Source organism: Podarcis pityusensis (assembly GCF_964106645.2).
Source record: "Podarcis pityusensis genome assembly, chromosome: 1".
Taxonomy (NCBI): domain Eukaryota; kingdom Metazoa; phylum Chordata; class Lepidosauria; order Squamata; family Lacertidae; genus Podarcis; species Podarcis pityusensis.
Genome location: NC_138028.1, coordinates 111566501 through 111579847, shown reverse-complemented (window position 1 = coordinate 111579847; position 13347 = coordinate 111566501). Strand labels below are relative to the sequence as shown.

Sequence of the window (13347 nt, the reverse complement as noted above, 5' to 3'; positions counted from 1 at the left end):
CTCTGTGGTTTAGACCACAGCGCCACCTGCATCCATGCAAAAATACAATACAATGCTTTAAATAAATGGCTGTCCTTTCAAATCACCAAAACTTCGCTGATGGAGGTAGCCATTTCACTCTGTCTAATGGAAGGGCCAGCATATAACTGATGCAGATGAACACAAACATCTGCATGTTCCTTCCTCATCTGCAGGGCAATACCATGTGGTCCTGACTGGAATTGCAATCATATCATACATTTAAAGAACAATGGTACCACTTTAAACAGGAATGGCTTCCCCCAAGTAATTCCAGGAGCTGTAGTTTGTTAATGGGGAGCTATAGTTTGTTAGGAGGCCCCTGTTCTTGTCACCTATCTACAGTTCCCAGAGTTCCCCATGAAGAGGGATTGATAGTTAAACCACATTGGGCTGAGGGGGGGGGGGAAACAGGGGGGCTCTTTATAACAATAATAATTTATTGTTTATACCCTGCCCATCTGGCTGGGTTCCCCCAGCCACTCTGGGCACCTTAACAACTCTCACCAACCTTAACAAATTACAGCTCCCTGAATTCTTTGAGGGCAGCCATGACTGTGTAAATTGGGATGATAGTGCTTTAAATGTATGGTGTCAGTGTGGCCTAGATGCATCTTGTCATATGGATGGATATGTATAGCACCACTTGGGACCAAAAGTTGCTGCGATGAGCAACTAGTTGTTTGCAACCATTGCTGGGTTAAAGCTTTTAAGTGTTTCCCTGTTAAGAATGATGGGAGAACATATGGTTGGGTGGTTTTAGCGTCTCAGTGACTGAATGTAGAGCACTGTACCCTTCAGGTAAACATCACATGGCAACGAAACCGCATTTTCCAAGCCACTACCCTCATTTCGTACTTGCAATTATACCCCTCGTTCTAATTCTGTGCAAAGGTTAACAAACGTGATCTGATGAAAACCAAGACCCGAAGCATTTTGGAGTTGTTGTTATTTAAATCTAACAATTCTGAACATGGTAAACAAAGCTCTCTTGAAATGTTGCTAATAAATCAGGATAGGAAAATTAATGGGAATTCACGAGCACTAAATCAATGCTCATCAACAGGAGCAATTTAAACCCAACCCTTTGGCTGAAGGTCCATGCAGTTTTTAAAAAGAGAGCAAAAAAGCACAAGAGAGAAGATCTGTACAAGCCGTGCCAAAGTGTGAACCCTATTGGAAATCAGTGGAGATTTTGCCTACAGAACTGAGGCCATGGTCCTAATTATGCTTACTAGGGAGTACATGGCTTTAACAGCCAGGAGGAGGGCAAGGCTGCCCATAAGCCAACACTGAACTAGCAAAGACATCCTATTCTATCATCATCATTTTTATAACCTGCCCATCTGACTGAGTTGTCACAGCCACTCTGGGCGACTTCCAACATATATAAAAACATAATAAAACATTATACATTAAAAAAATCCCTGTACAGGGCTCCCTTCAGATGTGTTCTAGAGCAGGGGTCTGCAACCTTTAAGACAAAAAGAGCCACTTGGACCCGTTTCCGAAGAAAAAAAAACTGGGAGCCACAAAACCATTGCGACATTTAAAGCATGCGCGCCGCTGCCCTCCGATCTGACAGCGGGCGGGAAGGTGACGTCGGGACGGTGCGTGACTAACGCACGCACCGCCCCCATGCGACGTCACAGCCAGTACAGCGCCTGCCACAGTGGGGAGTGTCGGGGCACACAATGCGCCTCCTCCCCTCGCTAGTATCCGCCCCGGAGCCGCGGCAAAGGTGTAAAAGAGCCACATGCGGCTCCGGAGCCGTGGGTTGCTGACCCCTGTTCTAGAGGTTGTATGGTTACTGATTTCTTTGGTTCAAGGGTTACATAACATCATAGACTCCAACACTTATTGTGGGAGTCATAAAGCCACGGTAAAGGCTTGTAATATTGCAGGGTGCCCCCTGACCTCGGCTGACCAGCACTCTGAGCTTTACAATGTATTGGAATGTATTGGAGCTGTGTTTCCTCTGGGCAGTGATTAACCTTATATGGTGAAGGGGGCAATAAAAGCCTTGACCGGATGAGGTAACGTGAGACACTGGCAAACAGCCATGCGGCTGGAGAGAGACAAAGGAATAAAGAAGTTGCAGGAGGAGGAGAGGGAAGTTCGAGAGGAGCTGCTCCTACCATCATGAAAATATTGCTGGCTCTTTGTGTCATAATTTTATGCTAAACTTTGCCATTTGTACGGCTGGCTCCGACAACTTATCTGATGGAAATAGGGAAATCCTAAGAAAAAGCAGGACATTCTATGATCAAACAAAAAACCAGGACTGCTTCTGTAAATCCAGAACTGTCCCTGGAAAAACACTTGCAGGGTCTGTAATCGATAACCCTGCCTTCCTTCTCATCCAGGTATCTGTTTGTTTCATAAAGTGTAAGACTCCTTGGGCACTCACCTGCATCTAAATTGGACTTTCTATAGGGCCTGTTGCAATGTTAGGTAGCAGTCTTGTCATAAGGGACCGGTAAGTACCTTGAACACCATGAGAAAGCAGGGCACATTAAAGCCAAGAGGACATTAACCTGAAGTGCTCCCATTCATATAGTGGGAGGATTGCGCTTGTCAAATGTTGGCAACTGCTTCTTATTTCCATCGTAATAAATACATGGTTGCAGCATTTGCTTTCAAATCCACACACTGGCAAACCACTTCTGTTGGTGGGTATGTGCGGGAGATCTTCCAGTGCAGGGCAGTGGTTAGAGGCCTGTATTGTGACCTGGGTCCAAATCCCCTCCTATCCATGAAGTTCACATGGTACCCTTGGGCCTATCACCAATGCTCAACCTCACCTACCTGACAGGACAGTGATGACATGGAGAGCCAGAGACCACTTGGAGGAAAGGGGGGGGGGTATAAATACAATAATTAAATGAATAAATCTGCTACCACCAGATTCCTCTTCTGTGTTAAGAATAACTGGCAGTGGTATAACAGAGGAACATTACTCTTAACCGTGGTTACAAACAGTGCTATTTTTTTGAGAAAAAGAGGTGCTGGACCTCACCACAAATGCCTCCTTTGTTCGCTTATAAAGTGCCCACCTGAAAGGACCCGGAACTTAGTTCCGGCTGAAAAAAAACCCTGCTTACAAACAGAGATATGCAACACAAAATGTGGCAGCTGAAAATTGCTGCTTTTGTAATTTGGAAAATGTGCAGAAGGATCGTGGTCTCCAAGTATGCAGAGACCATTGTAATCCCAGACCTAATAAAACATCTGCCGGTCACAGTCCCTCGTCTATATTTAAACCAACAGTGCTTTATTCTTTTCTAAATTTACTTGACTGTTAAGCCATTGGCTCGGCATTTATTTTGCGCACACTTCTCGAAGAAGACGTTTGATTTTGTATGAAAGTCAAATTCAAAGCAAACTTGATTGCACAGACGACACAAGCATCGATTCCCTCTGTAGCCTCAGATAAAAAAAGAGGAAGGAATATGCTAAGTATCTGAAAGGGAGGCAAAGAGAACTGTCCTGGTACATCTCCCCCACCCCCTGGGAATCAAATCAACAGTGAACAACTTTCTTCCTGCTGAGGACTTTGTGGGACTTTTGCTCCCACCCAACAGGAATCAGCCAGATCTTTACAAGTCATCTCAACTGCTTTGTACCTTTATCCTTCTAGAGTCTTCTTCACTCTTTTTTTTTCTTCCATTGCACATTTTACCGCATACTTCCTGTTTTTGCAAACTGTCTGTCTTCAAAAGCCGCTCAAACTGTTGCTACCCCCTTCTTTACACCCCCTTCCCCGGCGCTCAGAGATGCATTTGCTGATTTGAGAGGACTCCTTCTGCAGTTTCACTCTGTAGTTAACTCAGCAGAAGCTATGTGATAGCACAGGCAGTGGAGTGACTGTCTTTGGTCACGGAGGGTGCTCAGCACTTCTGTGCCAAACGAAAAGCGGAGAGCCCAAGCGTGACTGCTGGCATCACTATGTTTACTTGGCAACGTATCAAGTACTTGGCAAGATTCGAATAAAAATTCCAGTGAAACTCTACAATGCTCTCTCACAAAGTTCATTCTCATGCTTTCTATAGCAGCAAAAATGCACCCAAGTTAGAAATACATAGGAACACGTAGGAAGCTGCCTTATCTCGAATCTGACCATTGCTCCACCTAGATCATTATTATCTACATTGACTTGTAGATCCTCAGGCAGAGGGCATTTCAGCCCCACCAAGAGATGCCAGGGATTTGAACCCAATACCTTCTACATGCAAAGCAGATTCTCTGCCTCTGAGCTCCAATCCTTCTCCTTCACGTTCATTTATTATAACTTGCCCTTCCATTAAAAGAAGAAGCAAAAGCCACAGAAATCGTAGCCTCATAGTTAAACACAGGAAGATCTGATTATGATCCATATACTATTTAATTATACTCTGCCTTTATCTCCACTGGGCCACAAGGTACCATATGATGCCTTAGTGTTGTAAGCCCTCACTCTTGCCACGTGAACAAAATATCCACAAACTAATAATACCACAAGTTGAATTGACTGTGTTAGTTCGGTGTGGCCAATATTTTGTTTGAATGCATTTGTCCCATGGCAAGAGCTACTATCTTCCACATCAAAGAGAGGCCTTCGTTTCAGTAGCTTGCCATGGTGTGATAAATACCAGCGCTCAACACAGGAGGGCACATTTACACAAAACATTCCCCACGTGAAACTGATATGGTACTGCTACTTTGTAGTAACTTTATCACATCACATAATACCTTCATTGCCATTACTGTTTTAGTCTTGTCAAGAACTCCACAGTATGTCGCTGAACAAAATGCATGCTAATACACGACCAAAGTGCTGTTACACTGTTAGCTTCATTCTGCTGAGAACTGTGGAGCTACTGGAGCAATGGGGCCTAAGGCCATTTTCATAGCGGATAATAAAGGCTGGAGACAGGCATGCACAGGCCATTTTAAATAGCTGCAATGGACAGGTTGGATACAGGTGACAGGAGCGAGCCAGCAGCAAATTAAACCAAGTAAGTTGGAGTTAACTCTTTATTAGCAAAAACAAGATCTGCACAGCAGTGTCAGGCTTCATGAGCACACCTGTGGGCATCACATTGGTGACCTTCGCATAGCATCATGGAGGCAAATTGTCTGATTTACATTGGGAGCTTGGGCTTGTATCCAAGGCAGCACCAAGTAACTGTGCAAGGATTTACACTTGCCCAATGAGAATTTCCTCCTCCTCCTCTGCTGTGGATACATTATATTTTCCCAAAATCTGTTCCAGAGGGTTGGGAGGGGACATAATCTGGGGTACATATGGGGAAATATCCTGTTGCACAAATGTAAATCCATGGGTTGATGTGACATTTCCTGCTACTCTGTTGGATAGAAGCCTATGTGTGTGCAAATTTTTGAGATACTCACCGTATTCACCTGTCACGGAGATCAGTATTAAAACTTTCATTGGCTTTAATGCAACTTAATTGTTGCTTTACATCTTGAGATTAGGAGGAATGATTAATATAAGCCATTCAACGTTGACTTTCATTTTTAAGTAGTTCAGGCTTTTGTTATAAAATGGATAAAGGGTTGTACCTATTGAAATGCACATGTAAAGATCTTCAAAAGCACTATCCATACCTTTTAAAAGTCGTCCATGTCACTAGCATTAATCTCCTGATGGAACTATTACTATATTTAATGGTATTACTGCAACTTTTTTTTCCCTTGGTCCCATTTTCATCTTGGGAAAGTGCTTTGATGTCTAAGTTAAACTCATTGCATATTTGTAACTCTTCTTACAGCATAAAAGCTTATTTGTGTGTCAAAGGGGGAGGCGATTCATTACTTTCAATTGACAAGAATCACAGAAGAGAATGCACTGCAGAAGTGTTTGATTTTGTGTCTCATTTTACTGTGGCAGAAATAATCAGTTGACAAAGGGAAGGACTGTGAGGATAACCCCAGCTGTGTGCTAAATTAATTAATGCCATCACGTTTCAGAAAATACCTTGGTAATAATTAGGAATAAATTAAAATTTGATCCTGTTTGCTCTAGTGCTGTAAAATGCCTAATTGTAGACAGGAATGGTAATTGTACCTTTGTGGTGGTCGCATGAGGCTCTTAAACACAATGCATAAGAGAGAATATGGTTGAGTCAAGTCCTAGTAAATCAAAAGAGACAGACGTCTAATTCCAAGGACATTCTAAGTGAAACTTCAGTTTCCAAAGAATTAACACACACTTTAAATAACTGGCTAAATGAGATGCCACACTCTAGGATTTCACTGATTAAATAATGTTTCTTAATAAAGCACCTCGTGATGGAGAGCATGCTACCAATTAAAAAAGACTACATTTTAATCTAAACACGTCACATTTATATTGTGGAAATATACACAACTGGGAGAATAACCCAAAAGGCTTACGATTAATTTCTCATGGCATATTCATGCCAAAGTTAAGTGCTTTTATAAGTTCCATTGATTTTATAGGGAGAATTGGCCATACACTTAAATCAATGGGATTCGAAAGTGCTTCACTTTGGCTAGATCACAATGTCAGCTTCTAGACTTTTATGAAAGTTTGTTCCCTCTTTCCCCCACAACTTGAAGCATTCACCTAGACAAATTCACCTGCAGGAGGAACACATCCATTGCATTTGCAAACTGCACATAGCTATACATAGTATTCCCAAGATCACAACAGTGTGGACTGGCGGAAGGGCGGGGGGAGAACCCAACACTATCACATATGATTACATAAGACACACAAGCCATTAAGCACAATCAAAGACGTAATCCAATTGTTTTCCATTCAGCAAAAAACATACAAACCCCAAACTTGTGACAGAATGCATGCAACCAAGTATCTTGCTGTACAGAATTTAAGACCCACAGATAAATGAGTTAAGTGGCAAAGCACTTACCATATACTTGACATCATCAAGCGAAGTTTGCCCAAAGGTCCCGAAAACATTGCCGACAGCTGATTAAAGGATGACCTGGGGTTCTTCCTTCTCCTCTTCTTTTCGTCAGAAGCGCATCATCTGGAATCAGAGCACATTTTGTTCATACTTAAACCTATCCTGCCCTGTTGTCATTTAAAAAAGACTGCTTGTCCATGAAATAATCGGGCTTGACAAACGGCCACCGAATGTGAGGACGGTGCTTCTTCTTCAGAAGGCTTCTCCATGTGTGCATGTGTGCGTACGTACGTAGGTGACTGATACAGGGCTTGTGTTAGGAATTTAGATTCCATTTCATGAAGCAGGATTCCAGCAGACTGAGTTAAAGAAACAGATGGGAGGAAGAGCAGGACAGATGGGGGGTGGAAGGGGGGGGGTGGAGAGAAAGCAAGCAAAAGGACCGAGGCTGAAACTGTTTTCATTACCTGTGTGTTTTGCGATTATGGAACAACCAGCATTTGGTTTATTGAAATGGGGGAGAAAATATCGGAGTTACAAAGCAGCTCTGCTTTATGGGAGATTCCATTTTAGGAGGTGCTTACTGGCACTCGGCAGTACTTTTCATTCAAGTTACAGAAATGATACTGAAGTCCTCAAAACCAATTTCTGCGCATGATTATTGAACGGTGCACACAGCACAGTCACCAGTTTTGTTTACATATTCTGGGTTTCACCCCCCTTTCCTAATGAAATAAAACACCAGCAGGTGTTTTGTACTCATTTGACATCTATGCCGGATCTAAGCAATGCTATCCATCTTTAGGTGCCAGCTAAAGACCTGCCTTTCCCTTCAGGCCTTTGAATGTGAAGGAATTGGCTGACAGATGGCAGAGGTTTTATCTAATTGCACCGAGTTGCTTATTGTGTCTTAATGTTGCCGATTGTTTCAATTGCCTTATTGCTGTAACTGGCCCTGGGCTCACGAGAACGTAAGGACGGCCCTGCTCAGGTAGACCAGTAGCCCCCTTTTTATCAAAGATGCCTATGGGAAACCCACAAGCAGGATCTGAGCACAACACGACTCTCCACTCCAGTGGTTCCCATCAAACGGCTGCACAGGAAAGGGTGGGACACAAGTCTTTCAAATGAAAATGCAACAAAATGAGAAGGTGTGTGCCAGAGGCACATGGGGGAGGGACTTTGGATCTGTAGGATCCAAAGGCCCCCCCCATTCAATCACAGCATACCACAGATAAGGGAGATGAACTACGCCAGTAGCAAATCTGGAATATTTCTCCTCCAGCTGAAAGTAACTTGAGATATATATTTTTTAGGTTCAGTGGAAGAGGGGGAAAGCCATTCCTGCCACCTCCTCGCTTGAGCTTAGAAAGCTACTTCACCACACACCCTAGACTTCCTCGGGGTTGCTCTACACTTGAATGGTTGCAGCTATGGAGTGTTCCAGAAGCAACTCAAAATGAATGTACAGGGGAATCAGAGGGATGCTCACAAGTCCGTTCAGCCCTGTTCCACCCCCTGCTCTGCCCCTGTTCCATTCTGCCCCCATTCTGCCCCCTTTTGGTGCTGAAAACAGCACACGGATCAGCAGTCGCTGATTGTGCATGAGTGGGGAGGTGCCTGTCCTGCAATTTTATTGGTTATATTTCTCCAAAGAACTCAAAACGGCATACATGGTTCTCCAATGGCCACATTTTATCCTCCCAACAGCTTTGTAAGGTAGGTTAGGCTGAAGGACAATGACCAGCCGAAGTGAACTTCATAGCTGGGTGGGGATTTGAACCCCGGCTTCCCAGGGCATAGTCTGACAAACTAACCACTGGACCACACTGCTTCTGAGACACTCACTTAGCAAAATTAGAACCTTCCCCCCACCAAGAATGCAGCTAATTTCAACTGAAACAACAGTCATCATAAAAGTCATCATGGCTGTGACTCATGTTTCATTCACATGCCCCATGGTGCTTTGCAGCCTGAGTCCACATTTGCCAAAGGTATTGACCCTCATAAAGTTAAGTTTGCTTTGGGACACTTAATGCATCAAAGGAGAATCCTTAGAGGTTAGACAATAATAGATCACTGTTATTCAGCATGGCATAAATTCTTCTCCTATGTTAGCTCAGATGCAAAGCCCACTAAATCCCCAGTTTCCCGGGTAAACATATGGAGAGGTCTTTATAGAAAATTAAACTACCTTTCTTTCCTTCCTTTGCATATTTTATTAACAATTGCTGTATTAAGCTTGCATTGCACATTTTGTAATTTTCCTGTTTCCTTACTGTCCCCCATCCCCTTATGTTCAACCACTGGTATTACTACTGTATTATGCCTTTAATGCAAGTCTGTAAAACTATTCTTATGAAAAAATGTCAACAAAAGTCTTTAAGAAAAGAAGAAGTTTGCGTTCAAAGGCGAAGCAACCTAATTCACACTTCCCCAAACAGTATGTGAACCAAAACACAGCCATCCTTTGAAATTTGCACTTTTATGAATTTTGCAATGCTGTTTGCCAACAAAATTGCGTTGCTTAGAGAAATGCTTAGAGGAGGAGAAAGTGTGCATAAACGTGTACATTAGCATAAAACAACATATACAAACATTCAGTATTGGGAACTTGCTTGCAAAAATATGTATGTCAGGAAAGAAATGTGTATCAAAACATGCAGATGGGGAGAAATGCCCACTTTAAAAAAAAATACATTCACAAACTATTGAAGAAATGTGGAGAGCTGAACTTAACACTTGAAAGAAGGAAGGAAGGAAGGAAGGAAGGAAGGAAGGAAGGAAGGAAGGAAAGAAAGAAAGAAAGAAAGAAAGAAAGAAAGAAAGAAAGAAAGAAAGAAAAGAGAAACAAAATTGAGAGGTTCATCCATCCTTACCCCTCACCCTCCTGGAAATTCAAGCACCCTTCCTAATTTGTTCCTATTGTATTTTGCTTTAATCTGCACAGTGCTTCATGGTAGCAGCTATCAGCCCTGAGTGCTCACTGGAAGGACAGATCCTGAAGCTGAGGCTCCAATACTTTGGCCACCTCGTGAGAAGAGAAGACTCCCTGGAAAAGACCCTGATGTTGGGAAAGATGGAGGGCGCAAGGGGAAGGGGACGACAGAGGACGAGATGGTTGGACAGTGTTCTCGAAGCTACCAGCATGAGTTTGACCAAATTGCGGGAGGCAGTGGAAGACAGGAGTGCCTGGCGTGCTCTGGTCCATGGGGTCACGAAGAGCCGGACACGACTAAACGACTAATCAACAACGACCATTAGGTCCAGTCGTGGCCGACTCTGGGGTTGCGGCACTCATCTCGCTTTACAGGCCAAGGGAGCCGGTGTACAGCTTCCGGATCATGTGGCCAGCATGACTAAGCCGCTTCTGGCGAACCAGAGCAGCGCACGGAAACGCCGTTTACCTTCCCACCGGAGCAGTACCTATTTATCTACTTGCACTTTGACGTGCTTTCGAACTGCTAGGTTGGCAGGAGCAGGGACCGAGCAATGGGAGCTCACCCCATCGTGGGGATTCGAACCGCCGACCTTCTGATCAGCAAGCCCTAGGCTCTGTGGTTTAGACCACAGCACCACCCGTGTCCCTGCAAAAAATACAATACAGTGCTTTAAATAAATGGCTGTCCTTTCACAACAACAACAATGGATTCTCTGTTGTAAGGGGCAGTGGGTGCTCTGCCACCCTCCCTCCCTCCCACAACAGTGATCACCCTGCTTCAGCAAGCTGACACATGAGCAATCACTGCTTTGGACTGTAATGTTCACTTTTGCGTATGCATGTATATTGAGCCTCCTGCAGAACTACATACATGGTGTGTGTGCAAATGGCAACAGTGGTGCTCACTTCTATTTTCAGTTCAGAAGCAGGTCTCCAGGGATGGTACTGGTCAGAGCGCTGTCCCAGGGATAGTCACAGGGCCCTGTTCATTGACACCCTCCTTCCAAGGATGACACGTGACCTTTCTCATGAGTCAGAAGGCACAAGGGAGACAGCCGAATGTCAGGAGGTCATGTGTTTAAATGTCTCTTAAAGTAAATCCAAAGTTAAGGAGGTAGGGGGGAAGTGTAAGCCGTACTGGGAGCAAGAGAATGGATGGAATGAATCTGATGAATGACTTACAATAAATGTGTTTTTCAGGGCCTCAGGAGAATGAGCAAGGGTGAATTGATCTGTGTCTAATTGATTTAAAATCAACCTTTTTTTGTGCTAGAGGAGATAGATGAATTGATCCAATTATTAAGTGATAAAAAGTGCAAAGTCCCTGAACTGGAAGTTACTGAGAAGTCGGCTAACTTAAAGCAGGATTATCAATGAAGAGGAAAAGAAATTATCTGCAATACATTTATCTGGATATTTTTTTTTAAAAAAAACAAACCCTGCTGCCTTGTGGGACATCTTAGGGGGAAGAAAAGGCTAAGGAGTAAACCCTACACAAATCTGGAGTGGAGTCCCTAAGGTGGTTGGATGGCGTCTTCTATGCCTCCTTTCAGCAACTCCTGCAACTAGGTAAAGATAAAGGGTAAAGGGACCCCTGACCATTAGGTCCAGTCGTGACCGACTCTGGGGTTGTGGCACTCATCTTGCTTTATTGGCCGAGGGAGCCGGCGTACAGCTTCCAGGTCCTGTGGCCAGCATGACTAAGCCGCTTCTGGCGAACCAGAGCAGCACACGGAAACGCCATTTACCTTTCCGCTGGAGTGGTACCTATTTATCTACTTGCACTTTGACATGCTTTCGAACTGCTAGGTGGGCAGGAGCTGGGACCGAGCAATGGGAGCTCACCCCGTCATGGGGATTCAAACCGCCAACCTTCTGATCGGCAAGCCCTAGGCTCTGTGGTTTAGACCACAGCGCCACCCGCGTCCCTACCTACCCTGTGGAATGCCCTTCCTTCAGATGTGAAAGAAAAAACAACTATTTGACGTTTAGATGACATCTGAAGGCAGCTCTGTTTAGGGAAGCTTTTAATATTTGATGAATTATTGTATTTTAATATTCTGCTGGAAGCCGCCCAGTTGTGACCACTGAGGCTTTGCCCTTTCCCAATGGTAAAAAGCAGGAGTCACATGGCCTGGGGGAAAACTGCTTGTGGAGCATCACCTTTCTCTCCTTCCTGCTTGATGTCCTGTGCCCTGACAGTCACAGATTGCTCTGGGCCATCCAACCAGGCCCATATTTTGAAAAGGCCTGTTTTAGTTCAGGACTCAGCCAAATCCAGTCCACCCTCTGGCTTGAAATCTAGTTACTGTGCATACTTAAGGATGTTTGCTCAGGTGGAATTCCCATTGGATTCAGTGCATCTTACTCCTAGGTAAATGGGTAAACAGATTTAGGCTCACAAGCTCCTCCAGCTCCCTGAGGCTACAGCTCTCTACCCCACCTCTTGGGATGATGTTTTGAGAGGCTTGGCATTTTCCTGTCCTTTCAAACACATTAATAGTAATCCCACACTTTTTTATTGTATTCGCCACCTAAGAGCTGTAGGTAGAATACCTGGTGCAAATCTCTTGGTGAGACAGATTAATGCTGGTGGGATAATCCAGGAACCTTAAGGTCTCCCATCTCCCTCGATGAACTCAGAATCCTGAACTTACTGTGCTTATAATATAAATGGACAATGGTGGGGGCTTATGAAGTTGGTACTTTTAAAGCTTTTCTGAGTTTGGCCCCCTTCTTCATTTCTTCATCTTCTGAATGTATATTTCAAATTATAGGGAGCATTTCATTATGATAACCCTGTTGAATTGCTCATTTCATCCTATTTCCATCTCTGAATTGATGAATTTCATTCATCAATACTCTTTTATCCGTAAAACTCTTTCCCAATCCAATTAGGCTGCAATCCCATATCCATTTGCCTGGAAACAAGTGCCAGTGAACTCAAAAGAGGATTTCTTCTGAGTGGACATGTATAGGATTGCATTGTTATACTTAGCTTTTTATTCTATGAGAACAGGGTTTTAACTGCTTAACAGATGCTTTTCAAACATTACCTCATGAAAGCGACTCTTGGATGATTGAATATTATGCTGAGGGGCTCCCCCCTTTTCCTTTCCCCATCTTTAGGCCACAAATGAGAGGCACTTTAAGAATTTTTTTCCCCAGGGTTGCAGAAGAAAATCAGTAGATTTTTAGGGGCATCGGGTTCACTAGAAAAAAAGTAGTGAAAGCAACTTCCTCTTGGCATCTTCTTGTAAAAAATTTCTAGAAGCTTCAAGTGGTAGCACAGTTCCAACTCGCAGCCTGGCAGCAGACTCGTTATCCCACAATGCTTTGTTGCTAGGAATAATGCTAAATGTAGGGATATTGTTGAGAGAAAGATGGCCGCTTCCGCTGGCCAATGGTGTGGTCCGCCATCTTTGTTTTTGTACAAATGTCACATTGTGAAGCATTATGGTAAAATATGGTGGCTGCTGGGCCACTGGCTAC

At 43.8% G+C, this 13347-nt stretch overlaps 1 protein-coding gene across 6 annotated transcripts in view; it reads right to left on the bottom strand.

The window, feature by feature from the left end:
* Positions 1–13347, bottom strand: part of B3GALT1 (beta-1,3-galactosyltransferase 1) — a 332737-nt gene that overhangs the window by 90512 nt on the left and 228878 nt on the right. For 5 of the 6 annotated variants that reach the window (XM_080972706.1, XM_080972702.1, XM_080972703.1 and 2 more), the window contains one exon: positions 6918–7037. The exons of the other annotated variant lie outside the window; for it this stretch is intronic. The gene's annotated coding sequence lies outside the window, so the exon portion shown is untranslated. The remainder of the gene's footprint in view (positions 1–6917; positions 7038–13347) is intronic. 6 annotated transcript variants of the gene reach the window in all.